Genomic DNA, 17,457 nt, shown 5'->3' with positions numbered 1-17,457 from the left:
CCATTAGCCCCACCAAAGAGCCCAGATAGGCTCCAGTGTTGGGTTGCCTTGGGCCAAACAACCAACAGGGAGGAAACCCAGCCCCACCCATCAGCAGTCAAGCAGATTAAAGTTTTACTGAGCTCTGCCCACCAGAGCAACAGCCAGCTCTACCCACCACCAGTCCCTCCCATCAGGAAATTTGCACAAGCCTCTTAGATAGCCTCATCCACCAGAGGGCAGACAGCAGAAGCAAGAAGAACTACAATCCGCCAGCCTGTGGAACGAAAAACACATTCACAGAAAGACAGACAAGATGAAAAGGCAGAGGGCTACGTACCAGATGAAGGAACAAGATAGAACCCCAGAAAAACAACTAAATGAAGTGGAGATAGGCAACCTTCCAGAAAAAGAATTCAGAATAATGATAGTGAAGATGATCCAGGACCTCGGAAAAAGAATGGAGGCAAAGATCGAGAAGATGCAAGAAATGTTTAACAAAGACCTAGAAGGATTAAAGAACAAACAAACAGGGATGAACAATACAATAACTGAAATGAAAACTACACTAGAAGGAATCAATAGCAGAATAACTGAGGCAGAAGAATGGATAAATGACCTGGAAGACAGAATGGTGGAATTCACTGCTGCGGAACAGAATAAAGAAAAAAGAATGAAAAGAAATGAAGACAGCCTAGGAGACTTCTGGGACAACATTAAACGCAACAACATTCGCATTATAGGGGTTCCAAAAGGAGAAGAGAGAGAGAAAGGACCAGAGAAAATATCTGAACAGATTATAGTCAAAAACTTCCCTAACATGGGAAAGGAAATAGCCACCCAAGTCCGGGAAGCGCAGAGAGTCCCATACATGATAAACCCAAGGAGTAACACGCTGAGACACATAGTCACCAAACTGACAAAAATTAAAGACAAAGAGAAATTATTGAAAGCCTCAAGGGAAAGATGACAAACAACATACAAGGGAACTCCATAAGGTTAACAGCTGATTTCTCAGCAGAAACTCTACAAGCCAGAACAGAGTGGCATGATATACCTAAAGTGATGAAAGGGAAGAACCTACAACCAAGATTACTCTACCCGGCAAGGATCTCATTCAGATTCGATGGAGGAATCAAAAGCTTTACAGACAAGCAAAAGCTAAGAGAATTCAGCACCACAAAACCAGCTCTACAACAAATGCTAAAGGAACTTCTCTAAGCGGGAAACACAAGAGGAGAAAAGGACCTAAAAAAACAAACCCAAAACGATTAAGAAAATGGTCATAGGAACATACATATAGATAATTACCTTAAATGTGAATGGATTAAATGCTCCAACCAAAAGACACAGGCTTGCTGAATGGATACAAAAACAAGACCCATATATATGTTGTCTACAAGAGACCCACTTCAGATCTAGGGACACATACAGACTGAAAGTGAGGGGATGGAAAACGATATTCCATGCAAATGGAAATCAAAAGAAAGCTGGGGGATTCCCTGGTGGCGCAGTGGTTGAGAGTCCACCTGCTGATGCAGGGGACACGGGTTCGTGCCCCGGTCAGGGAAGGTCCCACATGCCGCGGAGCGGCTGGGCCCGTGAGCCATGGCCGCTGAGCCTGCGCGTCCGGAGCCTGTGCTCCGCAACGGGAGAGGCCACAACAGTGAGAGGCCCGCGTACCGCAAAAAAAAAAAAAAAAAGAAAAAAAAAGAAAGCTGGAGTAGCAATACTCATATCAGATTAAATAGACTTTAAAATAAAGAATGTTACAAGAGACAAGGAAGGGCACTACATAATGATCAAGGGATCAATCCAAGAAGAAGATATAACAATTATAAATATATATGCACCCGGGCTTCCCTGGTGGCACAGTGGTTGAGAGTCCGCCTGCCGATGCAGGGGACATGGGTTCACGCCCCGGTCCGGGAAGATCCCACATGCCGCGGAGCGGCTGGGCCCGTGAGCCATGGCCGCTGAGCTTGCGTGTCCGGAGCCTGTGCTCCGCAATGGGAGAGGCCACAACAGTGAGAGGCCCGCGTACCACCAAAAAAAAAAAAAAAAAGACACATGCATCCCAATGTTCATTGCAGGACTATTTACAATAGCCAGGTCATGGAAGCAACCTAAATGCCCATTGACAGACGAATGGATAAAGAAGATGTGGTACATATATACAATGGAATATTACTCAGCCATTAAATTGGGTCATTTGTAGAGAGGTGGATGGATCTAGAGACTGTCATACAGAGGGAAGTAAGTCAGAAAGAGAAAAAGAAATATCATATATTAATGCATACATGTGGAACCTAGAAAAATGGTACAGATGAACCAGTTTGCAGGGCAGAAATTGAGACACAGATGTAGAGAACAAGCGTATGGACACCATGGGGGGAAAGCGGCGGGGGGGGGTGTGTGGTATGATGAATTGGGCGATTGGAATTGACATGTATGCACTGATGTGTATAAAATTGATGACTAATAAGAACCTGCTGTATAAAGGAAGAAATAAAGAAAAGAAATAATATGCCTATTTATTTATTTATTTTTGGCTGCCTTGGGTCTTCGTTGCTGCGTGTGGGCTTTCTCTAGTTGCAGAGAGCAGGGGCTACTGTTCATTGTGGTGCGCGGGCTTGTTGCAAAGCATGGCCTCTAGGTGGGCGGGCTTCAGTAGTTGTGGCTCGTGAGCTCTAGAGCACAGGCTCAGTAGTTGTGGTGCACGGGCTTAGTTGCTCTGCGGCATGTGGGATCTTCCCAGACCAGGGCTTAGCTGTGGGATGTCAGGGGTCACGGCACTTTCTAGTGGCCTTTGTGCAGCTGCGGCTGTGAGAGACTGGGGTTTTCCAGGAAGACAAGCGCCTCAGCTTGGGGACACTGAGTCTGAGGCACTAGAGGCAGGGCAGGCAGAGAAAGCCAAAAGGTCATGACTGATTCCTGTTTCCCATGTTATTCACGCCAACCCTCCTACTGAAAACAACTAAAACAAAACAGGATAAAGATGAGTATGTGTGTATAACTCAATCACTTTGCTATACAGCAGAAATTAACACAACATTGTAAATCAACTCTGCCTGAATAAAATAAACTAAAACAACAACAATAGCAACAGCTGCAGCAGACAAAGGCGACCAGGCCAGGAAGACTGTTCAAGGCTCTGATAACAAGGGAGAGAGGCCAGAACTAAGACGGAACCCACCGCTGAAACACCAGGAAGGATGTTCAAGGCTGGGGTGAGCTGCTGGAAAAGTACTGGAGGACGTCAGAGGAGCTGTCAGTGTAACAAGGCCATGTGTGCTCACTGGAGCCCATCAAAGTCAGGCTTGACCCTCCCAGGGAGAAGGGAGATGGGGCGCTATCTCCCTTGGTGGTTACATTTCAAAGGGATGGACCGCTCCCACATCCTTGAGAAAGATAGATCTGGGTTGTAAAACTGGCAGGAGGCTTTTAAAAAGAGTTACATCTCAAAGGGGCAGAGAAAGAGTTTGCAATTACAAGTTTTCTGAAGTAAATGCTTCAAGGAAAGGGAGGTCAAGAGTCAGGAAGAGGGCCGTCTAAGGCTGTCAGGCGGAGGAGAACATGAACGTGCTGGGTGAAACGTGGCGCCGATCCATCAACACCACGCCTGCGCCTGCACCGCTGAGGGCGCCGAGGGGAGACACACAAACCTACTGGCGGAAGTGACTTTACACTAGGATCACCACCCTCAACGGGCTCTAACGGGGCATCATCCCTCTGTGTTGTAGTCCATTCACCTCCCCCGCCCCCCAGCCCCATAAGTCTCCTACCTTCTCCTCTCCCATCTTTAAAAAAGAATATTCTCTCACCCCGCTTCCCCCTCCAGCTGCTATCTAACTTCTCTCCCCGTTCCGGCACATGATGCTGACGTAGGTGTCTAGACTCAGCGTCGCCTTGGGAAGAGACGTCTCTCGGGGCTGTAGTCCCCTCGCTGGGTGGGAGGCTGGATGGTGAATGCCAAGGGCTGCTGCTCCATCCGCAGGTGCTATCATCACTTCTGGTAGGACTTTTCTACCACCTTGCTATTATTAGAAGGACATCTGTGTCTGCCACCCAGGCTGCTGGCTGGTGGGGAGGCAAGAGCAGGATTTTTAATGAGCAGAGGAAGGCGACATGGGTGCACCAGGAACAAGTGGGGCCAAAACACAAGTGAGAAGCCAGGGACTTCCCTGGTGGGGCAGTGGTTAAGAATCCGCCTGCCCATGCAGGGGACACGGGTTCGAGCCCTGGTCCGGGAAGATCCCACATGCCGCGGAGCAACTGAGCCCGTGCACCACAACTACTGAGCCTGCGCTCTAGAGCACGCAAGCCATAACTACTGAGCCCGCGTGCCACAACTACTGAGCCTGCACTCTAGAGCCCGTGCTCCACAAGAGAAGCCACCACAATGAGAAGCCCGCGCACCTCAATGACTGCTCACCGCCCGTGCGCAGCAACAAAGACCCAACGCAGCCAAAAATAAATTAATTAATTAAAAACAAAAAAAGAAACAGGTAAAAAGCCAGGAGCCAGAAGGGACCTCAGAGGCCGATTACTTCTTGCATCTTAAACCCAGGTGCTCCTGCTTCATTGGCTGAGGGCCAGCGCCTGGGCTCAGACAGACCACAGCCCAGCCATGGCCCACCTTCCAGAGCATTTTATTTATTTTTTAAATATTTATTTATTTGGCTGCGTCGGGTCTTAGTTGTGGCACACGGGATCTTCTTTGAGGCACGTGGAATCTTTCATTGCAGCGCATGAGCTTCTCTCTAGTTGCAGCATGCAGGCTGGAGAGTGAGTGGGGTTCAGTAGTTGCAGCACACGGGATCTTCTTTGTGCCACACGGGATGTTTCATCGCAACACACGGTCTTCTCTCTAGTTGCGGCATGCAGTCTCTAGAGCATGTGCACTCAATAGTTGTGGAGGGCGGGCTCTCTAGTTGTGACACGGGCTCTAGAGCATGCAGCCTTAGTTGCTCCGTGGCATGTGGGATCTTAGTTCCCTGAACAGGGATCCAACCCGCGCCCCCTGCATTGGAAGGTGGATTCTTAACAACTGGACTGCCAGGGAAGTCCTCCAGAGCATTTTAGATAAGCATGTATAGATAATGAAGAATAATTCAACACTCCTAAGAACTTTTTTTTTTTAATTTATTTTATTTATTTATTTTTGGCTGCATTGGGTCTTCGTTGTTGCGAGCGGGCTTCCTCTAGTTGTGGAGATCAGGGGCTACTCTTCGTTGTGGTGCACGGGCTTCTCATTGCAGTGGCTTGTCCTATTGCGGAGCACGGGCTCTAGGCACGCGGGCTTCAGTAGTTGTGGCGCATGGGCTTAGTTGCTCCACGGTATGTGGGATCTTCCCGGACCAGGGCTCAAACCCATGTCCCCTGCATTGGCAGGCGGATTCTTAACCACTGTGCCACCAGGGAAGCCCTCCAAAAGCCTAGCTTGCAGCCGGTGGCCTTGGGGTCCCCACAAGCCTCTCTCTTTGGTGCCCAGGACTGAGTCAGCACCTTCTGAGAAGCAGAGAATGAGGTTAGCCTCATAATATACTTGAGAGTCGTTAAGAGATTAGATGATAAACGTTATCACTACACACACAAAAAGGTGAGGGGCAGAGGTGTTAACTAACCTCATTGTAGTAAACATTTTGCGATATATACGGTTATGAAATCATCTCATCATACACCTTAAACTTACATATATAATATGTCAAGAATATCTCAATAAAGCTAGAAAAAATTTAAAAGTCACCCTTCTATTTAATAAAAAATAAAGTTCACCACAAGGTGTGACACCCAGGTCCCCTGACTTCTCGTCACAATGCTTTCTGCCTTTCACTACATGCGTTCCAGAAGCCTAATGAATTATAAGAGAAGCCGGGCATCAGGCATCCAATCTTCCTGCAGCTTCTCCAGGGCCCCACAGAGCACCTGGAATTAGTTGTTCATCGGAAGATGTTGGCAACTCTCCTAAAAATAACCCACCAAGTAATCACAATCTACATCAGTGAAAACAGGAAGCAGGTTTTATTATCTTGCTTTTAGAAAGGGAGCGCTTGCCTGGGGAGGTACAGAAAATCCCGCGGGGTCCCAGCTGGCAACAGTGGAGCAGGTGTCTGGCCACTTCCTGCAGCTCTGGGCTTTCTCCAGAAGTGACCCCTTGGTCGCCAACTTGAGGGCATCACCCCTTCTTGCAGTTGGAGGACCTGTGGATCCAAAACACTCCTCAGGCTCAGCGCCTCTCTGCCGTCTCCCACCAAGGGGATCCTGGCTTTGGGCCCTAGCATCTTCCCCGCAACCTCCAATCCCACCCTGTCTGGAGCAGCCTTCCAGGCACACTTGGTCTGACTTTGCCCTTCTCTCCTCCAACTGCCCAGGGCCCAGAAACCCACTGGGCTGGGCCTGTTGCAAGAGTCTAGCTTGGGTGGACCCTATTTTGGGTTGGTTCAGGCGTTTCCCCTGGGAGCCCAGCACTAGGATCTCTCCACACCCACCTCCTGCATCCTCTCTCCATCTCCACACCCACCCTCCTGCATCCTCTCTCCATCTCCAGGACTACATTCTTTGCATCCTCTCTCGGTCTCCTCCACACCAGCCCTGTACGTAGTTTTACTTTTGTGCAATGAACTTACAGCACTTCCCTCAAACATCTTGTACATTGCCTTCAACCAAGATATACCTGTTACAGGTGAGGCCTCAGACCCAAACAGACTGGGGTCTTTCCAGCCCAATTGGACCCCCTCGGCTCCCCTGTTTCTGGATGGCACGGTGCCCTCCACAGCTCACGGCCTTCCTCGGATCTCATCTGGCCCCAGGACAATTCCAGCCAGAAAGGAGGGATCCGGGCCTCACCAGGTGGGACTGCAGTATCTGGAAGGGGAAGATGAGGTGCGGGGGGCATTTCAGACTCAGCATCCCACCCAGTGGGGGGGGCTAACAGCTGGAAGGTGGCACCAGTAGAAGGGTTTCAGGCACTAAGTCCAACCCAAGGAAAAGTTGCCTCCATTCTGTTCACTGTGGAAGCGAAGAAACGTCTGGAGTCCCAACTTCCATTTCTAAAATCCCTCAAATTAGAGAAACAGAAATTCCTCATTTTATTCTTCCAGCCTCGAGTGAAAGTTCTGGAGGGTTTATTGGGGCCCTTTTAGAAGTCCTGGAAACCTCAACCCACTGACAATTCCATTTGCATACCCCTACCCAGGTTCAGAACCCTGGGGCCAGCCATGCCCCTCCGGGCCCGAGGGTCCCCCTGACTTTCCCCGTCATGCAACCCCTCCACCTGCTGGGTGGGAAGCAGGTGGCCAGGAGGGGGTGGTGCCTGTGCTCAGCTGGGACGGAGGATTGAGGGGTGCAGCCTGGAAACGGACATCGAAGGAAGTGCTTTGGAAAGAGGGGGACGCATCATACTGAGTGAAGTGAGCCAGGCAGAGAAAGACAACTATCATATGATAGCAGTTACATGTGGAATCTAAAAGGATGCAAATGAACTTATTTACAAAATAGAAATAGACCCACAGACATAGTAAACCAACTTATGGTTACCAAAGGGGAAAGGTGGGGAGGGATATTTTGGGAGGATGGGATTAACATATACACACTACTATATATTAAATAGATACCCAATGAGGACCTACTGTCTAGCACAGGGAACTATACTTAATATTTTGTAATAACCTATAAGGGAAAAGAATCTGAAAAAGAATAGATATATGTGTATATATATGTGTGTGTGTGTGTGTGTGTGTGTGTGTGTGAATCACTGTGCTGTACACCTGAAACTAACATGGCATTGTAAATCAACTGTATTTCAATTTTTTTTAAGTTAGCAATAAACAACAAAAAAAGAAAGAGGGGGACGCTCACCAACAGGCACTTGTGCCTTACTTCAGGCAACCTTTGGAGTGCAGAGAACCAGACAATTCCTGTTAGGAGCCAGTTTCCCCAAGATCGCAGCTAGAAGTGGCAGAGCTGGGATTCTAACCCAGTTTTAACACCAAGACCCATGCTCTTCCTACCACAGCCGTTTCTGTCTAGTGGCCACTGAAAAGTCAGCTGAAGCCTCTTCAATCCAAATACCTGCTTCTACCAGTCCCATGGCATCACCCCCCGCCCCACCTTGTCCAGAAAGAAGACCCAGAGCGTGGAGCCCAGAACCTGTCTCTACTGGAAGTTGACATTAACGCTGCATTTCTTGATGTGATCCCTAGTCATTTCTAGTGTTCCTCAGAATTTTTCTAAATTAGGGCAAATACGGAAATTACTTCCAAAAATTCACTCACAGTATTGTTACAGCTGGGCATCAGTCTCTGAAGTACTGGCAGGGGCTCAGTGTCCCCCACCTGCTCTCTTACTGTTCCAGAGGCACCGCGCTGCCCTCCCCCGCGGGATCAGAGCAGGAACATAGTCACTCTAAAGAACTGGGATTCTCTCAAAAATTATTTATGTCATTTTTCCTTTTAAAAACATTTAGTTCAAAAACAACAAAAAAGGGCCTCCCTGGTGGCGCAGTGGTTGAGAGTCCGCCTGCCGATGCGGGGGACACGGGTTCGTGCCCCGGTCCGGGAAGATCCCACATGCCGCGGGGCGGCTGGGCCCGTGAGCCATGGCCGCTGAGCCTGCGCACCCGGAGCGTGTGCTCCGCAGCGGGAGAGGCCACGGCAGTGAGAGGCCCGTGTACCACACACACACAAAAAGAAAAACAACAACAAAGACCCTCAAAGCATTCCAACGTAGAATTAACATTCTAGAGGTCAAAAGTCGGTTCATACTCAACTATCTGATGCACAGCAAAGAGGTCTTTGCTGCAATTTTATTTCCTCAGTAGCATTTGGAAAACTTTTCAGATTTTCCAGTTAATCTATCCGTAAGTCAATCCGACCACAAAATGATTTGGCTCAGTTATCTAATGAGATCATCTTTCCCCATCTTGAAAGGACTAGTAGAATGACATTACCCCCTATGTAAATTAAGCAGGGCACCTTCTTAGCCCCTCCCCCTTCTCAGCCATTCTGATCTCTTGGACAAAAGGAAAGGGCTCAAAACCAACATTGCCAGTCAGCCTCAAACACCTCCTCTGCCCCAAAACATCCACAACACTCCCGTTTCTTCGGGAGTATTAAGAAGGGATCTTTCAAAAAGCCAGAAGGATTAGGCAAAAACATACCTCAACTGGTTATTAAGGAAGTTTTCCAACACACGACAATGGTAGACAGAGGCTCTAATGAGCCCGGTCCCCTCTCGCCCAGCTTCAAATCATCAACACACAGTCAACACTGTTTCATCTCTAACTGCACCTTCTCACGCCCATGCCCCAGACGATTCTGAAACAAATCCCAGAGAGCATTTCATTCCCTATGTAGCTCTGAAAGCTAAAGATCCTTTTATTATGTAAGCACAATAACCTAATTGTAACTGAGGAAAATTAACAATTCTGTATTATCGAGTATCCAATAAGTGTTCAAATTTCCTCAGTAACATCTACATTTTATCAATATTTTTTATTGAAGTATAGTTGATTTACAATGTTGTGTTAATTTCTACTGTACAGCAACGTGATTCGGTTATACATATACACATTCTTTTTTCATATACTCTTTTCCATTATGATTTATCACAGGATATTAAATTTAGTTCCCTGTGCTCTACAGTAGGACCTTGTTGTTTATCCATTCTATATATAAAAGCTTATATCTGCTAACCCCGACCTCCCACTCCATCCCTCCCCCAAGCCCCCTCCCCCTTGGCAACCACCAGTCTGTTCTCTATGTCTGTGATTCTGTTTCTGTTTCATAGATAGGTTCATTTGTATCATATTTTAGATTCCGCATGTGAGGGTAATATCTACATTTTAAAGATTTGCTTACAGATGAAAACAGCCCACAACTTTTCAGCTAGTGGTTGTTTTTCCCGCTCTTATTACGTGCTTCCTTCTCTCACATCCTGTGGTCGACTCAGCCAGCTGATGGAGTTGGCGTATCAACCCCTTTGGGGTCTACTCCCTTTTTAAAAGTCCCTCTAACACTTTCATGAGCAAACTTTCATTGCCGGCTTTTTGGCTCATTCTGTTTGGAAAGTTACTCTATGTTTTCTCCTTCTCCCTTCTGGAAACTCAGAAAAGAAACACGTGTTGAATTTCACTACCTCCAATTTTCTCCCCTGTATTAGCCATCAACCTTCACTTCATCTCTAAGGGGACAGTTAACTTTACAACTCTGCTTTTATTTATTTATTTTTTTACTCACTTCCATAGGGCACTCTGCAAAGCCTCATGGTTCCATTTATTCATTCAGAAAGTATTTACTGACCGCCTACATGGTCCCTGACTTGTGCATTATAATAAAAACGTGGCCAGGCTGGCCTTAAGAGAACAAAAGTCCAATTCACTCAGCATCAGTTCTCCAAATGTGCGCTAGAGGGCGCCACTCTCCCATTGACATCTGTTAGAAAAGTCTGGCGTGACTAGCTCACTACGCAGCTTATGTAAGCTCTCTATACCTCACCACATAGTCAACCAAATAAAGAATCTCACACAACTTTCCCCTTAAAAACGAAATAAGTTCCATTTATTGGATGCACAGACAAAAAGAGAGAGAAATTACATAATTCCCCCAAATAGGTCCATTTTTCCATTAGACATCATAGACAGAAAGCCTAGGGCTTACAGGTTTTGCAAAACTATAAAAATGTTGCAGACTATTTTTTCATTGCAAAATACCAAAAGAAAACTGAAAAGTTAAAATCAATAAATATCTACAGAGAGCAACATATCAACTTTGCTGTTACATGTAGTCTCAAAAGTATTTCATTACATTTGAAACTATTCATAAGTTTAATTTGCTATGTTATAAAATTTCCTGAATATGTCCCAGTAATAGCCAAAAACCCCGTGTCAGTTAACACAACAAATATTTATATAGCACCTGACGTGTGCCAGGCATTGTACTGTCCTTGGTGCTTATATATGAAGGGGGAGATAATGAACAAGCAAACAAATAAATAAACAAGGTCATGTTTGTGATAAACGCAAGAGAGAAAATAGAGCTGGTTGATGTGAAAAAGAATAGATGGGGAGTTATTGACCTAGAGTGTTTAGAAAAGGCCTCCATGAGATGACAGCTCCACTCATACCTCAGTGGCAAGAGAGCCCTGGGAATATCTGGGAGCAGAATATTCCAGAATATTCCAGGAAGAGGGAACAAAGGCAAAGGCCTAGTGGGAGGGAGACGCAAAAGGGAGGAGATATGTGGATATATGTATATGTATAGCTGATTCACTTTGTTATCAAGCAGAAACTAACACACCATTGTAAAGCAATTATACTCCAATAAAGATGTTAAAAAGGCCTACCCATGAAAGTGTGATAAAGAAGAGTAGGAAGAGACCACAACAAACAAGTGCTGCAGAGGGTGTGGAGAGAAGGGAACCCTCCAGCACTGCTGGTGGGGAGGTAAACTGGTGCAGCCACTATGGAAAACAGTATGGAGGACCCTCAAAAAATAAAAATAGTGTTACCATATGACCCAGTAATCCCAGTCCTGAGTATATATCTGAAGAAAATGAAAACATTAATTCAAAAAGATACATGCACCCCAATGTTCATAGCAGCATGATTTACAATGGCCAAGATATGGAAGCAACCTAAATGTCCATCAACAGATGAATGGATAAAGAAGAAGTGATGTATATATACAATGGAATACTACTCAGCCATATAAAAGACTCAAGTTTTGCCATTTGCAGCAACATGGATGGACCTGGAGAGTATTATGCTCAGTGAAATAAGTCAGACAGAGAAAGAAATATACTGTATATTATCACTTATACAAGGAATCTAAAAAATAAAACACGTGAATGATATAACAAAACAGACTCACAGATATAGAGAAATAGTAGCTACAAGTGGGAAGAGGGAAGTGGGGAGAGGCAAGATGGGGCAGGGGGACAAGAGGTACAAACTACAAGAGGTATAAAATAAATAAGTTACAAGGATACATCGTACACCACAGGGAATATAGCCGATATTTTATTATAATAACTTAAAGTATAATTTATAAAAATTTGAATCCTTATGTTGTACATCTGAAACCAATATGATGTTGTAAATCAACTATACTTAAAAAAATGTTTTTTAATTAAAAAAAAAAAGCAGCAGAGGAGGAAGGTATAGTGTAATGGGAAGGGGGAAGGATTGCACAGAACAGACAACAGAGGTAACCCTAAAAAGAAGCTCTGTTTGGGCTTCCTTGGTGGTGCAGTGCTTAAGAATCCACCTGCCAATGCAGGGGACACAGGTTCGAGCCCTGGTCCGGGAAGATCCCACACGCCACAGAGCAACGAAGCCCGTGCACCACAACTACTGAGCCCGTGCTCTACAGTCTGCGAGCCACAAATACTGAAGCCCACGCACCTAAAGCCTGCGCTCCCCAACAAGAGAAGCCACCGCAATGAGAAGCCCACATGCCGCAATGAGAAGCCCGCGCACTGCACTGAAGAGTAACCCCCGCTGGCCGCAACTAGAGAAAGCCCACATGCAGCAACGAAGATACGGTGCGTCCAAAAACAAATAAGTAAATTTTTTTAAAAAAGAAGCTTTGTTTGGTTTTTGTTTTGTTTTGTTTGCTTGTTTGGGGTTTGGATTTTTTTATTGCAAATAAATTGAATTTTAGCAAATGCTTTTCCTGCATCTATTGAGATGTTCATGTTTTTTCTCCATTACCTGCTGCAGTGGTATATTTCTTTAATAGAATTTTCTGATGTTGAACCATCTTATATATGTCTGATAAAGCCTTTTTGGTCATGATGCATTTTAAAATATATTTCTGGATTTTATTTGCCAACATCTCATTTTGGATTTTTGCGATTCTACTTATGGGTGAGATTGGCTGAAAATTTTCCTTCGTTGTCCTGCCCTTGTCTGGTTTCATTGTCAAGGTTTTACCAGCCTCATTAAAAGAGTTTGGGAGTATTTTTCACCCTATTCTCTGGAACAGTTTGTATATGAAGAATTACCTCATCATTAGAGGTGGACAAGCCTTCCCAGTTAAAGCTATCTGGGCTCCTATCTTAATTTACTTTTATCTTTCTTATTATTTTTCTCCTTCTTTGGGCATATTCTGTTGTTCGTTTCTTAACTTCTTAAGTTAAACTCTTGACTTTTTGATTTTCAAAATGTCCTCTGTTCTGATGAATACATTTAAGAGTAAAATTTTCCTCTTGCATGACACAAGGTTTGAAACATAGTGTTTTCATAGTCATTCATTCATAAATATTTTATCATTTCCATTGCAATTTCTTCTGTAATCTGTAAATTATTAATAAGTGTGTTTTTACATAAACACATAAATTCCTGAATATACAGAAGCTTTTGTGGGTTTTTTGTTAATTATAGGTACATATCGTTTTATGGCGCTTCACAGATAATGCATTTTTTACAAATTGAAGATTTATGGCAACCCTGCGTCAAGCAAGTCTATCTGCGTCATTTTTCCAACAGCCTTTGCTCACATCACGTCTCTGTGCCACATTTTAGTAATTCTCGCAATATTTCAAACATCTTCATTATTATAATATGAAATAAGATGTTAATACTTATGTTACAGTGATCTGTGATCAGTGATCTTTGATGTTACTACTGCGACTTACTGAAGGCTCAGGTGGGAGTTAGAAGTCTTTAGCAATAAAGTATTTTTAGATTAAGGTGTGTACACTGTTTTTTTAAAGACATAATGCTACTGCACACTTAACAGACTACCGTCTAGTGTAAACAGAACTTTTATATACGCTGGGAAACAAAAAAAATTCATGTGACTTGCTTCTTTGCGATATTTGCTTTGTTGCGGGGGTCTGAAACCGAACCAGAAATATCTCAGAGGTGTACCTGTATTTCTAATTTTATTGCATTCACAGAATATTCACAGATTGTATTCACAGAATACGGTCTATCAGTGATATCTGGGTTTTTTTTAACGTTGTCCAATAAGTGGGACTGCTGTATTCACTGGCTCTGTTTCTTGATTTTCTCATATTGCAAGATTTCCTTAATACGCCCCAGTGATGGCCAAGAGAGCAGTCCCATTTTATATAACCCTCTCCAGGCATTAGGGAGAAGTGACTGTAAACATATACCAACCGGGGAGAGGCAATAGGAACAGAAAGAAAATCCAAAGGGGATATTTTTGTTCCAACTCCAGCATCCTACGCAGAGCATGAATCCAATCAAAACCAACATCCATGCAACAAGGCCATCTCCCTGGTCACTGGGGGGCTGCAGAGAGATTTGCACAGTAAAAGTGAGAGAGAAACTAGAGCACCGGCTGGACCAGCCAGACAGCCCCCGACCCTGTCAGCCCCCTCCTGGGAACATGTGCTCAGGCATCCCTCAGAGTTCCCGGGGTTCATATTTTGCCATCACCCTGGCCGGAGCTACTGGGTCTGGAGTGTACCTGCCCCCGGCATGCCAGCTCAAGGCTCACAGCCACATCGAAGTGTGGGGAGAATGAACTCTGTCCAAGAGATGGTGACTAGTCACACCAAACCTGTCTCTGGGATTCTGTGGGGGAGACAGAGAGGGACACACAGAGCAGAGGGCGGAGATGTCAAGGGCAGTAGCAGAGAGAACAAGCATTATCCTCGAAGCAGCAGGCACCGTGAGCTAGCGCGGAGACGAGGTAGGAAAGCGACGGCCATGGTGTCCCGCTCCACCAGCCTGAAACATGCTGCTTCTTATGTGCAAATAAAGATTGAGCGCTCCCCAGCCCCCAGAACTCTATGGCGTCCATTCCTCCTGCAGGAGACCACAACGCACACACCCCCAGTAATTTCTGGGAGTGCTTGCATGCAGTGGAGGCTGCCTGTCCCCTCTGTCCCTCAGCCACTGTCTCTGCCACCTCTCAGGACCCACATGCACCATCATGCCACCTGGCTCCGGAACGCCTCTTGTCCCACACACGGACACAGTTCACGCTGCTCCTATCAACTAAGGCTCTCTTGAACCCACGTGCTTGAAACCTGATCTCAGGAGTTGCTGCTTGTCTCCTAGCAGATTTCCACAAGCTGGGGAAGGACCAGCTCAGCCCCTCGGGTCTTTCCCACATCTCAGAGGCCCCTGTCCCCAGGCGTTCGGACCAACAACAGCCTTTTTAAAATGATTATTATTAAACACAACAGCTAACATGCTTGGTCTGAAGCATCTGCGTTTGAAATGCTACCCAAGTCTAAAGCTAGGTCGAGAAAAGCAGTGGGTATTTGTTCTACGTGGGTTTCACCATCTCACAAAGCACATGGCCACCTCCAATCTGTCCATCTACCAGCAGCTCTTTGATCAAAGCCTACAGCACCACGCAGAACTAAACAAAGATGCTACTCACGATCTCTTGTCTGTGCAAGAGCCTTGGAGCGTGTATCCCGCTGAGACACTGCCTTAGGTTGCGGTCCTTGGAAGCAAAGCCTGAGTCAAGGATTCTGTTCAAGGGGAACGAGAACTGTTGGGAGGTGCTCTCTGCAGAAGGGAAGTGGGAAGTGGGCTCTGGTGGAGGAAGGAGCCAGGGATGTGGTCTCAGCAGGACCCCAGGGTCGCCTGTTCCCTCGGCAGCCCCGAGCAGAGGCTGCACTTGGAGCTGGCCCCTCTGGGGTCAGCAGTCACTCGCAGTGGTAGGGGTGGGCTGGGGGCAGCCCCCTGAGCTGGGCAGCTGTGAACCATTAACAGCCGATGCCCACGATAGCTTGGAAAGGGGATCCAGCGGGGCACAGCCACAGCACACACCCTCTCACTTGGGCATTATTAGGGTGAGGAAAGTGAGGCTTCATGATGTTTTGAAGGGGGGTCATAAGGTGGGTGCAGAGACCAGGTGGAGGAACTGCTCTGCTTTCTCGGGGCTGGCCTTTTCCTGGGCTTTTCTCTTCTGTGCTGTGTTCTGTGTTAATGGAAAATTCTCATAAAGCCAGGCTGGACCGGCCAGGTCAGGATGGGCACGGCTGATGAATGCTCTGCTCCCCAGGGCGGGGGTGGGGGGCGACTGTGGATGGGATCCTGGACCCTGGTGGAGGCAGCGTCTCGTCTCTACACCCCACAAGCTGCCTAAGAAAAACCACGCTTCAGTTTGCTCCCTTTGGACAGTAGGGTCGATGGCATGTCAGAGTCAAAAGGTCCCCCTCAAAGAGGGGGGAAGTGAGGTAGGGCAGACCACCTGCACACACGATGACGGCCTGGGCATCTTGTTAAAAGGCAGTTTCTGGGACTTCCCTGGTTGGTCCAGTGCATAAGACTCTGCACTCCCAGCGCAGGGGGCCCGGGTTTGATGCCTGGCCGGGGAACTAGATCCCGCATGCATGCCACAAACTAAAGAGTCTGTGTCCCCAACTAAGACCCGGCACAGCCAAAATAAATAAATATTTTTGAATAATAATAATTATAAAAAACCCGGTGGTGTTTCTGTATGTATTTTTTTAAATGCCGTTTCTGATTAGAGTCGGGAGGGGGGCTGTGATCTTGCGGTTATAACAAGCCACCGGGTTGCTGGGCTCCTACCTGGAGTCCACTCGCCTCTGGGCTTCCCTGGTGAACCATCCCTTCCCCACGCGCAGACCACGGGCTCCAGGCGGGGCTGACCCTCTCCAGGCAGTGTGTGCCCAGGCCTGGCCATCCAGCGCGTGCCGTCCCCCAGGCCTGGTGCGGCCTCTGCCCCTGGCAGCAGGCATCGACCGATTCCAGCCGACGACAGTCAGCCCTGCAAGGGGTTCAGAGCATCAGGGAAGGAGCTGAGCCTGAGCTGGCGGAGGGCCCAGCTACCGCCCGCGCCTTCCTGCCCCGAGGCGGGAGGCAGCTGACATGAAGGAGGGCGGAGCCGGCGTCACGGTCAAGTCCCCGCCCTTCTCAGTTACGGAGCCTGCGGTTCCCCTTTATGGTGTTCCTGGATTTGAGTTGAACAAGGATCCTGCCTGATTCACCTACATCAGCCCCGGGTCTCAAAAGACCCTGTCATTGCGTTACTACCGCTCAGGACCCTCTTTGGCTGATAGAGACAATTGATGCAACCCCAAATCTGAATCAAAGAGGAAGGCACAGAAGGAAGGTTCTGGAGTGAGCCTTGGCCACGAGCAGGCCCAGCCCCTCACCAGGAACAGGAGGAAGATCGCTCACCCGCGTCTCGGCAGCGCGGTGGCAGGCCGGGCGTAACTCCAGTCTCCAGAGCCTTCTGCTGCGGAAGACTCCCGGGCTGTGAAGTGGCAGTGGCCGGGCCCACCCGCGGCAGGAGACAGCGGCAGGACAATGACGGCACACCTGCCCCTACGTGGGGCTTTGCAGCGCGCACAGTGTATATACACATTCATCCGATTCTCACAACCCACGAGGCAGGAGGAACAGATAAGGAGACCAGGGCCAGGAGAGAGACGCGACCAGCCAGGGCCTCTGAGTGGGGATGGGCCAGCCCTGGAGCGGCCCAGCACTCAGGTGCTGAGGGAAGCACCTCGAAGGTTCTCAGC

The 17,457-nt window shown here is 47.3% G+C and overlaps 1 long non-coding RNA gene across 1 annotated transcript; it reads right to left on the bottom strand.

Annotated features, from left to right (window-relative positions):
- Positions 1-5,980: 5,980 nt before the first annotated feature.
- LOC137228675 (uncharacterized) lies at positions 5,981-16,781 on the bottom strand. The gene is made up of 3 exons (XR_010945333.1): positions 16,502-16,781; positions 6,656-6,846; positions 5,981-6,182 (listed from the first exon to the last, which is right to left on the bottom strand). It is a non-coding gene; the product is annotated as an uncharacterized lncRNA (long non-coding RNA).
- Positions 16,782-17,457: the final 676 nt, after the last annotated feature.

This window comes from Pseudorca crassidens, chromosome 8 (genome assembly GCF_039906515.1).
Source record: "Pseudorca crassidens isolate mPseCra1 chromosome 8, mPseCra1.hap1, whole genome shotgun sequence".
NCBI classification, from domain to species: Eukaryota; Metazoa; Chordata; class Mammalia; order Artiodactyla; family Delphinidae; genus Pseudorca; species Pseudorca crassidens.
This window is presented reverse-complemented; position numbering and strand designations above follow the sequence as displayed.